General features: G+C 43.2%; 1 pseudogene; it reads left to right on the top strand.

Annotated features, from left to right (window-relative positions):
• The first annotated feature begins 4,275 nt into the window (after positions 1-4,275).
• On the top strand, positions 4,276-15,489 carry LOC139005143 (isopentenyl-diphosphate Delta-isomerase 1-like; annotated as a pseudogene).
• Positions 15,490-18,949: the final 3,460 nt, after the last annotated feature.

The raw sequence follows: 18,949 nt of genomic DNA, 5'->3' as shown, positions 1-18,949 counted from the left end.
TAAAAAATGAAAAAAAAAGATTCTTTCCTTGTATTTAATTCTTGTCATTTTAATTATGATGTATCTGAGCATGGATCCCTTTGAGTTCATCTTGAATGGAATTCTCTGCTTCTGGAACTTCTGTGACTTTTTTCTTCACCAGGTTAGGGACGTTTTCTGTTATTATTTCTTTAAACAGGTTGTCTATTCATTGCTCATTTTCTCCTCCTTCTGGTTTCTTTATGATTCCAATGTTGTCACCGTTCATGGTGTCCCAAAGTTCCCTTAAACTATCCTCCTGATTTTTACTTCTTTTTTATTTATTTCTGCTATCTTTGAGTAGTTTTTCTAGCTTATCTTTCAAATCACCAATTTAATCTTCTTCATTCAATCTGTTTTATTTTTTTCAGTGTATTCTTGATGTCAGATATGTTATTCTTCATTTCTGACTGATTCTTATCTATTGTTTCTATTTCTTGTTTCATGCTGTTGTAGTTTCCACTGAGTTCCTTAAATTTATCACTAAGTTCCTAGAGTATCCATATATTACTTTGAACTCTATATCTGATAAATTGCTTTCCTCCATTTTATTTAACTCTCTTTTCAGAGTTTTCTCCTTTTCTTTCATTTGGGAGTTGTTTCTTTGTCTCGCCTCTTTTGCTGTCCCTTTGTATTTGTTTCTAGGTATTAAATCAAACTGTTATGCCTCCAAATCTTTGTGGGTTGGCCTTATATAGTAAGTATTTTGTGGAACTAAGTGGCACAATTTCTTTGATCTCCTGAGCTAGGTGCTCTAGGAATGTCCTTTGTGTGATTTATTTAGGCTCTCCTGTTGTAATTGGGTCTTGAATGTTGTCCCATTCATGGGTGTAATCTCTCAGACACCTGGTGGGCTACGAAATCATCCCCAACTACATCATGTGAGTTATGTTCAGGTGCTGACAGAACAAGACAAAACAAGAAACAAAACAAAAACATACACAAGACCCCTGAAACAATGTCAAAAGCAACCACAAAATAAGAGAGAATTAGGAAAGATAAAAGAAAAGAAGAAGAATAGATGAAAAGAAAAATCAAGGAGAAAAAAAGGGGAAGAAAAAGGCATGTAAAAGGGCAGAGTTGAAAGAAAAAATAAGGATAAAGAATTAGAAAAGGAAAATGGTATAAAAGAAAAGAGAAAGAGAAAAGTATGAAAAGGAAAACACTTTGAGAAAGCATAAAGGAAAATACACTGAGAAAGCATAAAGACAAAAAAATAAGAAAAGGAAAAAATGAAGAGAAAGCAGGAGAGAAGAAAATAAAATAGAGTAAGTAAAGGCATGACAGCCAAGCTGGTGAGGCTTCATGGTTGAGTGTTGACCCATAAACCAGGAGGTTATGGTCACTGTTTGATTCCCAGACAGGGCACAATCTTGGGTTTCAGGTTCAATCCCTAATAGGGCACTTGCAGGAGGCAGCTCATCATTGATGTTTCTGACTCTCTCCCTTCCTCTCTCTGAAATCAATAAAATCATTATAAAGAAAAGAAAGGGGAAGAGAAAAATTAGATATATGAAAGAAAAGGGAGAAACTAAAAATATAACAAATCAATAAAGAAGAAAGATAAAATAAAGAAGGGGGGAAAATGAAGTGGATTTGTCTCAGAATATAGTGCCTCCTAGGAGCTCCCTTTCAATCATGCTCATTTGATAACAGGCTGATTGTTTTGCCTGCAAATTCTGGGCCTCGCACTGTCAGAAACTGTCCTCCGTTGGCTCTCAGCAACCTGTTTGAAGCTTCAAGTGATCCACAGTTTATGTCTGTCTCCACAGGACTTGGCTACACATGAGAGGGGACAAGTTGTACTCTAAGGCCAGTTTGATAGCAACACAGGGGCCCAGGGATGGGTCAGCATCCCCAGGTTCTTAATCACTCAAATGTCTGTTTCTGAAAGGGTGTTGGACCGAATCAGGAATATAGTCCTCTGGATCTCTCTTGAGGGGAAGGTCCATTCAGATTTAAGGGCAAGTAGTGGGTGTGTTTTTCCATCCCAGAGCTACTCCCCTGAGAGCATCCCAAAATATTGCCCTGGACTTGGCTAGGTGAAGATCCTTGTATGCAGTCCAGTGGGAATAGCTGGAAACCAGGAGTTTCTATCAGCTCTCCCCTGAGGGGGAAGCACTAGTCTCCTGAAACAGTTGGGACAGAGGGCTCCATCCCCAAGCCATTCACTGATAGTCCCTGATACTGTTAAAACCCTTCAGCTAGGCATCTGCTGCTGTCTCCTCTACAAAGGTCAAGATGCAGGGTGTGGCAGGCAGGGCTCCTGAGCATGGGATGAGCTGTCTCTCCTAGGGAAGGATATTTTCCTTTAGCATTTTCCTTTTCTTGAGCTGTGGCTTCTGGGAGGGGCCAGTAACGCTCAGGAAAATTGCCATTTTGATTTGGGGTTGGTATGACCAAATGCAGGTCTCCCAGCTGCCCCTTTTCTACCTCTACCCCCAGTGTTTCCCACCTCAACCTCTCCTCAGGCACCTTTAGTCTTCACTGCCCTCCCTCCATTGAACCTTCAGGTAAGTATCTACAAATGAAATCCTGTGCTCTGGATTTAAAAAACAAACAAACAAAAAACTATGGCTTTTGCTCTGACTGGCTCTGGTCTCCTCAGTGCCAAAAGCTCTGCCACCTTTCACACCTGGATGTTACAGGGGCTGCTGTGCTGGAGGCAAAGACCAACAAGTAGCATAATAAATGCGAGAGGTCCGTCAGAAGGCTGATGGACCTTGGGCTTTCGCAAGGACTAAAAGCTATGCAATGGTTGTTCTGTCGAGACAATGGTGGCTCAGAGCAATCTCCTAACCTGATAATCTTTTACTGTCTACCAAATCTTACCTTTGATATGTGTGTTTGCTTTGCTAAAGGGCAAATGTATATTCTAGTAAATAAAAAGCTATGGGTCTGGAGATTCGGAGAGCCACTCCACTAGATAGTAGGTTTCCACCTGGTTCCCCATGCCTTCTAAACTTATATTTCTTATCTAGTATATCCATTTATGCATGGCCTCTTCTCCAGATTCTGAATCCTTGCTGCAAAAGGTTGTGGCACTGCTATTCTCAGCTCTGGTGCTTTAGGCTGTGTAGCCCAACCTGGGGCCCAACCTTTGATATTGTCAGGGAAAAACACACCCCCTGCTGCTGACAGATCCCTCTTTGCTGTCAGCCTGCCTCCAGTGGAAGCTGGGCCTGCCCCTTTCATAACTTCACCCTTCCTACAGGTCTCCAGGTGTTTTCTGTTATTTCTTGTTATGTCTCCTCCTTAGCTGACCTCAGTTGGTAATTCCAGGTGAATGTTCCCCAATTTAACTTTATTTCCAGTTCTGGCCCTAGGGGGAGGTGCAAGAAAGTTCTGCCTATTCCATCACAATCTTCTCCTCTATTTAGAAATATTTTGATAGTGCTTTTTCTTAAGCATTTTAAGTATAACATCTCACTGCCTTCTGAATTCCATTGTTTTTAATGTGAAGTCAGCAATTAATTTTCTAGTTGTTGCCCTGTACATGATGAAACAGTTTTCTCTTGCTTCTTTCAAGATTTTCTTTGTTTCTTAATAGCATGACTATGATGTTTGTAGGTCTATAACTCTTTATGTTTATTTTTCTTGGGCTTTATTGTACTTCTTGGCTCTATAGATTAACCATTTTCATCAAATATGGGAAGTTTTCTGCCATTATTTCTTAAAATGTTAGTTTTGCTTCTTTATCTGTTCTTTCTCTGTGACTCCAGTACAGTTATACTTTATGTTGTCCCACAGTTTAACTGTGGGACAACATTTTCTTTAGAACAGATAGCTTCCATTGATTTACCTTCAAGTTCACTGATTCTTGTTATTGCCATATCATATCTTCTATTGAACCCCTTTAGTAAAATTTTTAATTCACTTAATGTACTTTTCAAATCCAAAATTTCCATTTGGTTCTCTTTCATAATTTCTTTCTCCTCTGTCAGGTGGCTCCTCTGTCCAGGGACCCAATTGACAGAGGAGAGGCACTACCCCTGGGCTAAAACTGGCTCTGTGATCCCGGTTGCCTGAGAGACCTTGCACGAGGTGGGCATGGTGCCATTGTGAGACATGAGGTCAGGTTTTGCCGGGCACAATTGGCCTGCAGACACATGGAGCAATCTGGCATGGGGGCAGGGCCGAGCCATTGGGCTCACGGCATAGGGGGGACCTAGATTGGAGGGAGGCATGGGCGGCGAGTGGCAGTCCATGGGCTGTTGGCACCTCAGGATCCTAGGACAGATCAGACATTCTGTAACAATGTATGAAATCAACATCAACAATCTTGATAAGCAACAGGTTCAGCTCCTAGAAGAGATATGTATTTTTTTAAATATCTATCTATCTATCTATCTATCTATCTAATAATATATAGAGACAATATATATTAATAATATATAGACAAACATGTAAATTAACCGTCCCTCCGCTACACTCACCAGCCAATCAGGAGAGTATGCAAATTAACCCAACAAAGATAGCGGTTAATTTGCATATGTAGAGGCGAAGCAGCGGAGCAAAGACTGAAGGCTCCGTCTGGAGCGAAGGCCTGAGTCCCGGGTGCCGGAGGAAAACCGGTGCCAGCAGCTAGGGGAAGGGAAGGCCTATTGCACAAATCTCTTCATGCAACAGGTCTCTAGTATATATATAAAACCCTACTATGCAAATAGACTGAACTGTGGAACAACTGAACAACCGGTCGCTATGACATGCACTGACCACCAGGGGCACACGCAGAACATAGCGGGCATTGGCAGAAGGAGGCAGAGCTCAGTACATGGCCAGCGTCAGCCATGGAGGGATGGTGGAGCAGGTGAGCAGGGGTGCCAGACCAAGACGGGGCGCCGGTCACTGTCATCGGTGTGAACCTCTGGTGGTTACTAGAAATTCTTTGCTCCCGCATGCCGTAGTCCTGCCTGGTGCTCGCACCTGCTGCCAGTGCTGGAGGCACTCCTTGCACCTGCTGCCAGCGCCAGAGCTGCCACTCACACCTGCTGTCAGTGCCCAGTGCCAGTTCTGATCACTCAGCACCATCAGTGGGTGTGAGTGAGAGCTGTGGGCCCCAATCGCCCTTGAGGGCTTCTCCACCTCGCCCTGCTCCTGAGGGGCAATCGAGGCAGTAGCCACCACTCGCACCTGCTGACAGTGCCAGCCCCGCTTCCACCTGCTGCTGGCACTGGCCCCAATCTCTCCGTGACATCAGCGGGTGCTAGCGGGGCCAGCACCATCAGCACGTGAGAGCAGTGGCAGCGGGAGTAGGGCTGCTGGCAGACAGGGGACCAGGAGCCACAGTGGGAAGGGCTGGGCAGGGGCATGGAAGATGGACCGAGACCTGCCCCTGTGTCCACCACAGCCTCACAGCCCACAGTTCCTTTCAAGGTGCATGAATTCATGCACCGGGCCCCTAATATATATATATCCTATATAATAATAGAGAAACATGGTAATTAACCATGACTTCACTACCCTTCCCATTGGCTAATCAGCGAGATATGCAAGTTAACTGCCAACCAAGATGGCGGCCGGCAGCCAGGCAGCTTGAAGCGAACAGGAGGCTTGCTTGCTTCAGTGACGGAGGAAGCCGTTCCCCGCCTGCCGTTGCTGGGCTCTGAGCTTGCAGTTTAAGAAACATTGTTGCAATTATAGAAGCTAAAAAAAACCAGAAACCTGCTTTCAGCCAGCCGGGCCTCAGAGCTGGAGTTGAAACAGTGTTTCAATTATAGAACCCAAACAAACCAGATACCTGCTTTCAGCAGCCGAGGTCTCAGAGCTGGAGCCGAACCTCAGAGAGAAAGCCGGCTCTCAGTTCCAGTGACAGCCATAGAAGGTAAATAAATCCCAGAATAAAAGAAAAAAAAAAAAAAAAGACAGGTTGGGAGCTTCAGTTGCCCGTCAGCCTGAAAACGGCCCTCAGCCCCTCACCCAGACTGGCCAGGCACCCCAGTGAGGACCCCCACCCTGAAGGGGGTATGACCAGCTGCAAACAGCCATCATCCCCTCACCCAGGCTGGCCAGGCACCCAAGCAGGACCCCCACCCTGATCCAGGACACCCTTCAGGGCAAACCAGCCAGCGCCCACCCGTGCACCAGGCCTCTATCCTATATAGTAAAAGGGTAATATGCCTCCCAGCACCGGGATCAGCGGAGCAGCGAGGCCTCACTGCCCCTGTGTCAAGCAGAGCCATGAGGCCTCCCAACACCGGGATCAGTGGAGCCTCCCAGCACTGGGATCAGCAGAGCCGCGAGGCCTCCTGGCCCCTGCAGCAGCGTGACAGGGGGCAGAGCCCAAACCCCCTGATTGCCCTGCGGCTCTGTGTGTGACAGGGGGCAGGGCCCCAACCTCCTTATCCGCCCTGCTCTGTTTGTGACAGGGGAAGGCTCCCTAACCCCCTGATCGGCCCTGCTCTGTGCCTGATAGGGGGGAGCTCCCCAATCCCCTGATCGGCCCTGTTCTGTGCCTGATAGGGGGGAGCTCCCCAACCCTCTGATCGGCCCTGCTCTGTGTGGGACAGGGTGTGGTGCCCCAACCCCCCCATGGGCCCTGCTCTGTGTGTGACGGGGTGGAGTCGCAACCTCCCCATCGGCCCTGCTCTGAGTGTGACAGGGTGCAGCACCCCAACCCCCTGATCCGCCCTGCTCTGTGTGTGACAGGGGGGAGCTCCCCAACCCCATGATCAGCCCTGCTCTGTGGGTGACAGGGGGTGGTGCCCCAACCCCCTGATGGGCCCTGCTCTGTGCGTGACAGGGAGCAGCGCCCCAACCCCCTGATAGGCCCATGCTCTGTGCATGACAGGGGGTGGTGCGGCAACCTCCCCATCGACCCTGCCTTGAGTGTGACAGGGGGTGGCGCCCCAACCCCCCAATTGGCCCTGCTCTGAGTCCGACCAGGGGCTGCACCTAGGGATTGGGCCTGCCTTCTGCCACCTGTGACCGGGCCTAAACCAGCACGTTGTTATCTCCTGAGGGGTCCCAGACTGTGAGAGGGCACAAGTGGGGCTGAGGGACACCCCCCCCCCAACCAGTGCACAAATTTTTGTGCACCGGGTCTCTAGTATATATATAATATTGATTTCAGAAATGAAGGAAGAAGGAGGGCGAGATTGAAACGTCAATGATGAGAATCATTGATTGGCTGCCTCCTATATGCCCCCAGGGAACCGAACCCACAACACAGGCATGTGCGCTTGACTAGAATCCAACCAGGACCCTTTGATCCCCAGGCCAACACTCTATCCACTGAGCCAAATCAGCCAGGGCAGAGATGTGTATTCTTATAGATGAAAATGACAATAAAATTGGGCTGAGACCAAAAAGAATTGTCACCTGAATGAAAACATTGAGAAAGGATTATTGCATGGAGCTTTTAGTGTCTTCTTATTCAACACTGAAAATAAGCTCCTGCTACAGCAGAGATCAGATGCTAAAATTACCTTTCCAGGTTGTTTTACCAATACTTGTTGTAGTCATCTCTTAAGTAACCCAGGAGAGCTTGAAGAAAATGAAGCAATTGGAGTAAGGCAAGGAGCACAGAGGTGTTTTAAAGGCTGAACTGGGAATTCCCATGGAACAGGTTCCCCCAGAAGAAATTATCTGACTTAAATTCACTATAAGGCCCTGTCTGATAGTATCTGCAGAGAACATGAAATTGATTACATAGTGTTTATGAGAAAGAACGTGACTTCAGATCCAGACCCTAATGAGATTAAAACTTATTACTATGGGTCAAAGGAATTGGTGGAAGAAATGCTGAAAAAGGCAGCCAGCGGTGAAATTAAGATAACTCCATGTTTCAATGTATTGCAGAGGGAGAAGCAAGATGGCGGCGATATAGGCAGACGCGTCCCAGGTCTTGTCCCGGAGCAAACGGAGTAAGCAGCTGAAACTAATAACACCCACCCCGAATTGGCAAATTTACTCAGCTGGTGAGACGGTTTGCAGCCGGGAAGGGCAGACCTCCCCTGGAAAGGTTAAAAACCAGGGATCTGGGCAGGAAAGTTTGCCAGACCTGAGCCCAGAGGGTCGGAGGGAGACTGCATGGCAGACAGCCGTGTCTCTTGGGACAGACACAGACCCTGACCAGGGTAAGGAGTTCCGCGGGTTTGCTGGCGCCAGGAGATTTGAGATTTGGATTTTGTGATTGCGGAGAACTGAGACTAAAGGGGGCATCCTGAGGAACTGATCAGACCATGCAGTGCCCATAAGAGAGGAGCGTTTCCCAGACCATGCAGTGCTGGTAAGAGAGGAGCGTTTCCCAGACCGGTAAGAGAGGAGCGTTTCCGCGGCCGGCCGGCGTTTGTCTGTTTCTTTGTTTTCACTGAACCCTGCTCATAGGACAGTTCCGAAACAGACACTCACCTGTGCTGAAGAGAGGGTGAAGGTGCAGACGAGGGGAATCTGGGGAGAGGCTGAGGAATGAGGGGGAGCTGGAGGAGGTGGCAGCGAATTGAGTGCTGAGACCCCCCTGGGCCCAGGACTGGGGCAGCCATTCCTCCAGAGGGTGGAATTCCTCCCCCCAGTCCCCCAGGCAAGGAGCACAGCCACACCCAGATTCCACCCTGTATGAGATAAAGGATTAAAACAAGCTGATTAGTCCCTGGGAGTTACCAGGGTCTGGCCTATAGAGGGATTTTTAGTCCCACCAACAACACAGAGCAGGGTAAGGATTAAAAAAGGATAGAGAAGCTGTATAGCCTCAGAGGCCAACCCCAAAACACTGCCACCCAGAGGCTGAGCCACAAACTGACTCTTAGGGGAATACAAATTAAGGCAGACTGGATCACAAATACGGCCTGCTTTAAAATCAGGACTGTGATTTACAACACGGAGGAACAGTGTAATGCAGGCAAATTCAACACTCTCCTAAATACCTGGCAGGACTAAGGCGAACCAGGCTGAAGAGTAGAAGAACCAAAAGACCATCACTACTGCAAATTTTTTCTTTTTCTTTTTCTTTTTAATTTTTTCACCTTTTTACTAAGAAACCAATTTTTTTTTTCTCTTTTTCTTCTTTTTCCATCACCTGGTTTACCCATTCAATTACCACATTTTTATTTTTAACCAGTATTATTACTGCTACCATTTTACCATTTTTTAAAGTGCCATTTTATTTTCTCTTTATTTTTTGGGGGGATTAGTGTTCTCCATTCTATTTTCATCGTTCCTTTAGCATTAATTTTCCCTATCTCAATTTCACCTCTTTGCTAAAACCCTCTTCCTTACTTTTCCCCTTTTGGTGTCCTGTTTCTCTTACCCTATTCCTGCTCCAGACTTTCCCAATTCCCTCTTTTTACCCCCTGTCTAATTCCACCCTACTTATATATCCTATTTCCAATCTACTGCTCTAAATCCTTATACACCTATTCTTTATCCTTCTTCACTTTCCAAACATTTTTTTTCTCTCTTATCTTTCTATTGTTTTCTTGATTGTTGAATATATTGGGCTTTTTTTTTTTTTTTATTTGTTAGTTTGTTTTGTTTTGTGTTTTTTCTTCTTTTTTAGGGCTGGTTGTGAGGTTGTTTTTCTTTTTCTTTTTCTTTTTCTTTTTTTTTTTTCTGCTGGTTTTTCCCTTCCCTCCCCCACCCCACCCCAGTTATTTTTGTGCTTCTGTTTTCCCTTACCCCTCTGGATATTATTGGTGGTTTGTAGTTTGCATTCATCTCCAGGGATCTGTTGCTGGAATTTGTTGAGATTAGTGGCAGTTCTATTGGAGTTTGCTCCTCATACCAATAGTCTCTTCCCCGCTTCTACTTCATTCTCTTTTTTCGCTCTCTTTTTTTCCCCCCTCTTTTTCCCAATTCTATTTTTGCACTCCTTTTTTGTTTGTTTTTTTTCTTATTTTTCTTTTCTGTTCTCTCTTTTATCTTCTTCTCTTCTATCTCCCTTATCCCCTAATTCTCTTAATTCGGGTGGTCACCTTTATTTGGGGTTATTAATATTGTGAATATACTTGGGTTCAGTGCCTGGTACGTTGTGCCTTGCTCTGTTGTATTTTGTGCCTTTAAATCAACGCAGCAGATCCAAGCAACAGCAGCCCCCTGATCACCGCAGCCTCCTGATCACCACAGCCTCCTGATCACCACACCCTCTGTCTGTGGAACAGCAGCTGTACGTGAAGCCTCCCCCCACCAGCCAGAAGAGCCAACACAGCTGTGAACAACACCCACCAGAGGAGCTGCTGCCAACTGGAAAGCAGCTGCTACCGCAACCGTCTGAGCAGCAACCACAACCCAAGGAGCCCCTGCCACCCAGGGAGCAGCCACTGAACATCTCAACATCTACATATGTCAGCGAGATCAAACATGGGTAGGCAAAGAAACCCCCAAAGGAAAGAAAAGGAGGACTCGCCGGAAAAGCAGCTAAGTGAGACAGAGATATGCAACATGACGGAAAAAGAATTCAGAATAAGGTTCCTAGAGTACATGCACCAGATGTTCAAGAAGCAAGAAGAAACAGATGAAAAACTCAACTACTTATGCAAGAAGCTAGAAGAAACAGATGAAAAAATCAACAACTTAAGTAAGTCCCAAGAAGAAATGAAGAGTGACATAGCTTCAATAAAAAACTCCATTGAAAGTATCAACAGTAGAATGGGAGAAGCGGAGGACCGAATTAGTGAATTAGAAGACAAGGAAGCAAAACACACTCAAACTGTATGGCAAATGGAGAAAAAAATTAAAAGACAGGAGGAGAGCCTAAGGGAGCTTTGGGACAACATGAAACGAAACAACATACGAATAATAGGGGTGCCAGAACAACAGAAAGATGAACATGGATTAGAAAACCTATTCGAAGAAATAATATCAGAAAACTTCCCTGAGGTGGGGAAGAAAAAAGTCACACAAGCCCAGAGAGTCCCAAACAAGGTGAACCCGAAAAGACCCACACCAAGACACATCATAATTACCATGGCAAATGTTCAGGATAAAGAGAGAATCTTACAGGCTGCAAGAGAGAGACGGAAAGTAACATACAAGGGATCTCCCATTAGATTATCAAATGATTTCTCAACAGAAACACATCAGGCCAGAAAAGAATGGACGGAAATCTACAAAGTGATGCAAAGCAAAGGACTGAATCCAAGAATACTCTATCCAGCAAGGCTATCATTCAAAATTGAAGGGGAAATAAGAAGCTTCACAGACAAAAAAGGGCTAAGGGAGTTTATCACCACCAAGCCAGCCATGCAAGAAATGCTAAAGGGACTGGTGTAAAAAGAAGAAATATCAAGCTCAGAAAGAAAACAGCCACACACACACACAAAAAAAAGAAATGGCTACAAACAAGTACCTTTCAATAATAACTTTAAATGTAAATGGACTAAATGCTCCAACCAAAAGACATCGAGTGGCTGAATGGATAAAAAAACATGACCCATACATCTGCTGTCTACAAGAGACCCACCTCATTAGAAGGGACTCACACAGACTGAAAGTGAAGGGATGGAAAAATATCTTTCACGCAAATGGAAAGGAAAAGAAAGCTGGGGTAGCAATACTTATATCTGACAAAATACATCTCAAAGTGAAGGCCATAACCAGAGATAAGGAAGGCCACTTCATAATACTAAAGGGATCAATACAACAAGAAGATATAACCCTGGTAAACATATATGCACCCAATGCAAGAGCACCCACATACATAAGAAAACTTCTGGAAGATATCAGGGGAGAGATCGACAACAATACAATCATAGTAGGGGACTTTAATACACCACTGACATCACTGGATAAATCCGCTAGACAAAAACTCAGCAAAGAAACAGCAATCCTAAATGACTCACTAGATCAGATGGACTTAATTGACATCTTCAGAACACTTCACCCCACAGCTGCGGAATATACATTCCTCTCAGGTGCTCATGGGACATATTCAAAAATAGACCACATATTGGGTCACAAGCAAAGTCTCCACAAATTCAAGAAGATTGAAATCATAAAAAGCTTCTTCGCAGACCACGATGGCATAATGTTAGAAATAAACTACAATAAAAACAACCCAAAATACTCAAACACTTGGAAGCTGAATAGCATGTTATTAAATATTGATTGGGTTACCGATGACATCAAAGAAGAAATTAAAAACATCCTGGACACTAATGACAATGAAAACACAACAATCCAAAACCTCTGGGACACAATGAAAGCAGTCCTGAGAGGAAAGTTTATAGCTCTACAGGCCTATCTCAAAAAACAAGAAAAAATGGTAGTCAATCATCTAACTCTACAACTCAAAGAATTAGAAAGAGCAACAAGAAAACCCCAGAGTGAGCAGAAGGAAGGAGATAATAAAGATTAGAGCAGAAATCAATGAAATAGAGACCAAAAAAACAATACGGAAAATCAATGAAACCAAGAGCTGGTTCTTTGAAAGGATAAACAAGATTGACAAACCCCTAGCCAGGCTCACCAAGAAGCAAAGAGAGAGGTCCCAAATAAACCAAATCAGAAATGATAGAGGCGAAATAACAACAGACCCCACAGAAATACAAATGATTGTTAAACAATACTATGGGCAACTCTACTCCAACAAACTAGACAACCTGGAGGAAATGGACAAATTCCTAGAAAAATACAACATTCCAAAACTCAATCAGGAAGAATCTAAAAACCTCAATAGGCCAATAACTATGGAAGAAATTGAAGCAGTCATCAGAAAGCTTCCAGCAAACAAAAGCCCAGGGCCAGACGGCTTCACAGGGGAGTTCTACCAAACATTCAAGGAAGAACTAAAACCTACCCTCCTCAGACTACTACAAAAAATTCAAGAGGAAGGAACGCTTCCAAGCTCATTCTATGAAGCCAGCATCACCCTAATACCAAAACCAGGTAAAGACATCACAATGAAAGAGAATTACAGGCCAATATCCCTCATGAACATAGATGCCAAAATCCTCAACAAAATCTTAGCAAATCGGATCCAGCAGTACATCAGAAGGATCATACACCATGACCAAGTAGGATTTATCCCAGAGATGCAAGGATGGTACAACATCCGTAAATCAATAAATGTGATACATCACATAAACAAATTGAAAGAAAAAAACCACATGGTCATATCAATTGATGCAGAAAAAGCATTCGACAAAATCCAACACCCATTTTTGATAAAAACTCTCAGAAAGGTGGGAATAGAAGGGTCATACCTCAACATAATAAAAGCCATATATGACAGGCCCACAGCCAACATCATACTCAATGGACAAAAACTAACACCATTTCCCCTAAGAACAGGAACAAGACAGGGATGCCCACTCTCACCACTCCTGTTCAACATAGTACTGGAAGTATTAGCCATTGCAATTAGGCAAGAAGAAGAAATAAAAGGCATCCAAATTGGAAAAGAGGAAGTAAAACTGTCCTTATTTGCAGATGACATGATATTATACATACAAAACCCTAGAGACTCCATCAAAAAGCTACTAGACTTAATACATGAATTTGGCAATGTAGCAGGATACAAAATTAACCCCAAGAAATCTGAGGCATTTCTATACACCAATAGTGAACTTTCAGAAAGGGAGATCAGAAAAACAATCCCATTTACCATCGCACCAAAAACATTAAGATACCTAGGAATAAACTTAACTAAAGAGGTTAAAGACCTCTACTCAGAAAACTACAGGACGTTGAAAAAAGAGATAGAGGAAGACATAAACAGATGGAAGAACATACCATGTTCTTGGATTGGTAGAATCAACATCATTAAAATGTCCATACTACCCAAAGCAATCTATACATTCAACGCACTTCCCATTAAAATACCAATGGCCTTCTTCAAAGATCTAGAACGAACTCTCCAAAAATTCATCTGGAATAAAAAAAGACCCCGAATAGCTGCAGCGATCCTGAGAAAGAACAAAGTAGGTGGGATCTCAATGCCAGATATCAAGCTGTATTACAAAGCCACTGTTCTCAAAACTGCCTGGTACTGGCACAAGAACAGACATATAGATCAGTGGAATAGAATAGAGAGTCCAGAAATTAGCCCGAACCAATATGCTCAATTAATTTTTGACAAAGGAGGCAAGAACATACAATGGAGCCAAGATAGTCTCTTCAATAAATGGTGTTGGGAAAATTGGACAGACATATGCAAGAAAATGAAACTAGACCACCAACTTACACCATACACAAGAATAAACTCAAAATGGATAAAGGACTTAAATGTACGACAGGAAACCATAAAAATTCTAGAAGAATACAAAGGCAACAAAATCTCAGACATATGCCAAAACAATTTCTTCACTGATACAGCTCCTAGGGCAGTTGAAACTAAAGAGAAAATGAACAAATGGGACTACATCAAAATAAAAAGCTTCTGCACAGCAAAAGAAACCATCAACAAAACAACAAGAAAACCCTCCTCGTGGGAAAACATATTTGCCAACGTCATATCTGATAAAGGCTTAATCTCCAAAATTTATAGGAAACTCATACAACTTAACAAAAAGAAGATAAACAATCCAATCAAAAAATGGGCAAAGGATCTAAATAGACACCTTTCAAAAGAGGACATTCAGAAAGCCAAGAGACATATGAAAACATGCTCAAAGTCACTAATCATCCGAGAGATGCAAATCAAAACAAAAATGAGGTACCATCTCACACCTGTCAGAATGGCCATCATCAACAAATCAACAAACGACAAGTGCTGGAGAGGATGTGGAGAAAAAGGAACACTTGTGCACTGCTGGTGGGAATGCAGACTGGTGCAGCCACTATGGAAGGCAGTATGGAGGTTCCTCAAAAAATTGGAAATGGAACTCCCATTTGACCCTGTGATCCCACTTCTAGGAATATATCCCAAGAAACCAGAAACACCAATCAGAAAGGATATATGCACCCAGATGTTCATAGCAGCACAATTCACCATAACTAAGATCTGGAAACAGCCTAAGTGCCCATCAGTAGATGAATGGATTAGAAAACTGTGGTACATCTACACGATGGAATACTATGCTGCTGTTAAAAAGAAGGAACTCCTACCATTTGCAACATCATGGATGGAACTGGAGAGCATTATGCTAAGTGAAACAAGCCAGTCAATGAAGGAAAAATACCACATGATCTCACTCATTCATGGATAATAAAGACCATTACAAACTTTTGAACAATAATAGATACAGAGGCAGAGCTGCCTCAAACTGATTGTCAAACTGCAGTGGGAAGGCCAGAGAGAGTTGGGGGGCAGGAGGGAGGGGAGTAAGAGATCAACCGAAGGACTTGTATGCATGCATATAAGCATAACTAATGGACATAAGACACTGGGGGGGTAAGGGAGGGTAGGGGTTTGTCAAGGGTCGGGGGGAAAAAAGGACACTTATGTAATACCCTTTGTAATACTTTAAGCGAAAAAAAAAAAATAAAAATAAAAATAAAAAAAAATGTATTGCAGAGGCTTTTTTCTTTACATGGTGGGATAACTTAAATAATTTGAATCAGTTTGTTGTCCATGAGAAAATACACAGAATGTGAATGTGGAGATGAATGATTAGTAAAATACTAAAAAAATGACTCTACTTAGTAAACTTAAAATGATTTTTTAAAAATTGGGTTCCCCATTAGAATTCTCATTGGATACATTGATATTTTACACCCCGAATTTGTGTGGAGAATTCTTATTTGTATCACAGACCCCACATATACGCACTCTTATTTGTAAAGGACATTTATGAAATATTATTTTTAAAAAGCAAATCAATTAAATTTAACCTGTCTAAACAGTCCTGACAAATTTGAACAAATAAGTGAAGCTCTTTATTTTCAATGTGTTGAGACATTTTCAGAACTTGTAGAGCACTTTATTTGCCAGGTGCTTTATGTATCATTAAAGTTTTATCATAGTCCAGAAAAATGTGCAACAGAAACTGTTTGCTAAACTATTTCAGAACAGCTCAAAATAACTTTCCATATTAAGATATTAAACTAGGGGCGCAGGTCCAAGGTAAAAAATGGTATGTGTCCTGATTTCTATCAAGGTCTGTGTTCTCAGAATTACAGAAGACAGACAGGATATTTATAAAATGGAAATTGGGTCATACTCTACCATAGGGATTCTTACCACTGGTTCTGTTAACATTTGGGTTGGGTAATTCTTTGTTGTGGGGGTTCATCCTGTGCCTTAAAGGACATATAGCAGCATCCTTGGGTCCTTCCCACTATTTGCAATTGGTACCCACCCCACACCCCATCACAGTAACAGTGACTACTGATGCCAAATGTGTGCTGGAGGGCAAAGGTGCTCCCGTTGAGAACCACCGCTCTACAAAGTCATGTCATATTTGGGGGAAGCAGAGGGAATTAAACAGAAAGGTTAATATTTGTGTTAAATGGAATTGGGGTCTGGAGTATGTGTGTATTAATATTTAAACTGTACCTTGATTGATTCACTTTTTAAAACTCTTGCATAAATTTCTTAGTTTGAAATTTCAAGACAGCTTTATTATCCTTGAATGCTATGTAATAATAATGAAAAAGAAAAATTTGTTTCTTACAAGCTAAATATTTTATAAATTCAATGGAAGAATCCATTTCTTGTTAACTCTGGACAGATAATTCATAATTTAAGGAAAAAGTGTCACAAGTATTAATTTTACTGAAAAGTAAAAACAATTTAAAAATTACATTAAAATTTTTTAATCTCATATTTTGTTGAATTATTCTTTATTTCACTTTTATTCTATAGGCATGATTTTATTTAGGTCTTTGAATATTGTCACCATAATTCCTTAAAGTCTTTCTAAGCTAAACGCTAAATCTGGGGAAATTCAGAGAGTTTCACCTGATTACTTTTTTTTCTGTATCATACTTTCTTGGTTTTCTTGCATGTCCTGTAATTTCTTATTGAATACTGCATAAAATAACAACTCTAGATTGTTATTTTATTCTCTGAGGGTTACTGTTGATTATTTAATAACTAGCTTGAACTAAAGCTGTGAAGTGTGTCTCAGACATAATGACTCTACTCATTCTTTTTGTTCCTTGTTTTTATTTTTAAGTCTGGTTTTCCAAGAATCACTAGTGTATTCACATAGGTCAGTGTTCATGCAAAGATTTTTCACACGTTGTGCTTAAGGACCACAGCCAGTAATGTTCTTTTGCTCTCCTGATGGATTTGTGTGTGGCCTGGAAAACAAGCACCTTCAAAATTCAGGCCACTTGCAAGTCAGTCTCAGCTTGTAATTTCCACCAAGCTTCCTTGTGTCTTTTCTATGCATGTGGATATTCTATCTGCCAGGAATGTATATGTGGCTTGGGCTTATTTCTGTCTCTACCTGCACACAGCCTGGAATAAGTGGAGAGCTTATCAAACCCTTTGATTGGTTCACTTCCTGGAAATCCTTGTTAAATCTTGAGCTAGTCCACCTGTCCACTGTTGACCCCAAATGGGATCACAACTTCAGGCTAGCAGAGTTGTTGGTTCTCCTTGTTTATTTGAGTGGCAGTGTTTTTAACTCAGGTCTTTATAACAACCACAAAAGGATTCATTCAAGAAGAATTTAACCTGCATTGTAAAATTAATTCTAAGTAGTTCATTAGCAATTAACATAAGTATGGCTTTTACTACAGTATCCTATATAATAAAAACCCAGCGACCGAAATGGCAGAACAACCAGAGACCAGAATGACTGCCACCCCTTGACCCACCCAGCCCTGCCCCCCAGCGGGGACCCCCACCCTGATCGTGGCTGGGGCTGGCCTGCAAATCACCCACAGCCCCTCACCCCAGATGGCCCTGACCCCCAGTGGGGACCCCCACCCCAATAGGAGGCATGGTCAACCTGCAAACAGCCAGTGGCCTCTCACCCTGGCCAGCCCTGCCCCAGCGGGGACCCCCACCCCAATCCGGGGCCCCCATAAGGGCAGGCTGGCCGGCCCCCACCTGCACACCGGGCATCTATCCTATATAATAAAAGGGTAATATGCAAATTGACCCTAACAACCAAAATGACCACTCGACCAGTCACTATGAGGCACACTGACCACCTCTTGGCAGGCTTGATCTCCCAATGGCAAATGGGAAACTAGGGGTGGGTGGCGGGCGATGTGGGTAGCACCAGGCCAAGGCCCCCACTCCACCAGTTGCCCCACACACAGAGGGCAACCCGTGGGGAGGGCGGGGCTGGTGAGCGGGCTGAACGGCAGACCTCTCCATTTCTCCCCCCCAAGCTGGCAGGCTCTGATCACCCGATGGAGAATGGGGAACTGGGGGTGGGTGGCGTCAGGGCTGCTGCGGGCAGCCGGGGAAGATGGCCCTGATCGCAGGCCAGGCCTAGGGACCGTATCCAGGCACGAATTTCATGAGCCGGGCCTCTAGTGTTTTTTATAATTACAAATTTCTCTTTTATTTATTTATTTTTTTTTTAAATATATTTTTTATTGATTTTACAGATAGGAGGGGAGAGAGATAGAGAGTTAGAAACATCGATGAGAGAGAAACATCAATCAGCTGCCTCCTGCACACCTCCCACTGGGGATGTGCCTGCAACCCAGGTACATGCCCTTGACCGGAATCGAACCTGGGACCTTTCAGTCCGCAGGCCGACGCTCTATCCACTGAGCCAAACCGGTTACGGCAAATTTCTCTTTTATAATGGATTAATATGGAGTATGGAGCAACTGTTAAAACATGGATTCTAGATTTAGAATGCCTGAATTTCCACCTTAGCTCTACCATTCTAAACTTGAAATAACATGGAAAAAAATACTTTATTATACAATGGGACTGATAAAAATAATGTCTAAAAGGTTGAAGTGAAGATTAAATAAAATCATATATGTCTAAAGCATTTGGCAAAGCAATCTACTCACTGTAGATTATAAAGTCCTTGATTGTGTATAATTTGGGTTTGGGCCATATTACTACCTGGGTTCTGATCTTGTTCTCCTTAAGTGATCCCAAGCTTTTTGGGGGGGAGTTTTTTTTTTCCCATTG

Source organism: Myotis yumanensis, unplaced genomic scaffold, assembly GCF_028538775.1.
Source record: "Myotis yumanensis isolate MYYU_CA2020_CCGP unplaced genomic scaffold, mMyoYum1.0.hap1 SCAF_3, whole genome shotgun sequence".
Lineage (NCBI taxonomy): Eukaryota > Metazoa > Chordata > Mammalia > Chiroptera > Vespertilionidae > Myotis > Myotis yumanensis.
The sequence above is the reverse complement of the archived record's forward strand: the minus strand, read 5'-3'. Positions and strand labels throughout refer to the sequence as shown.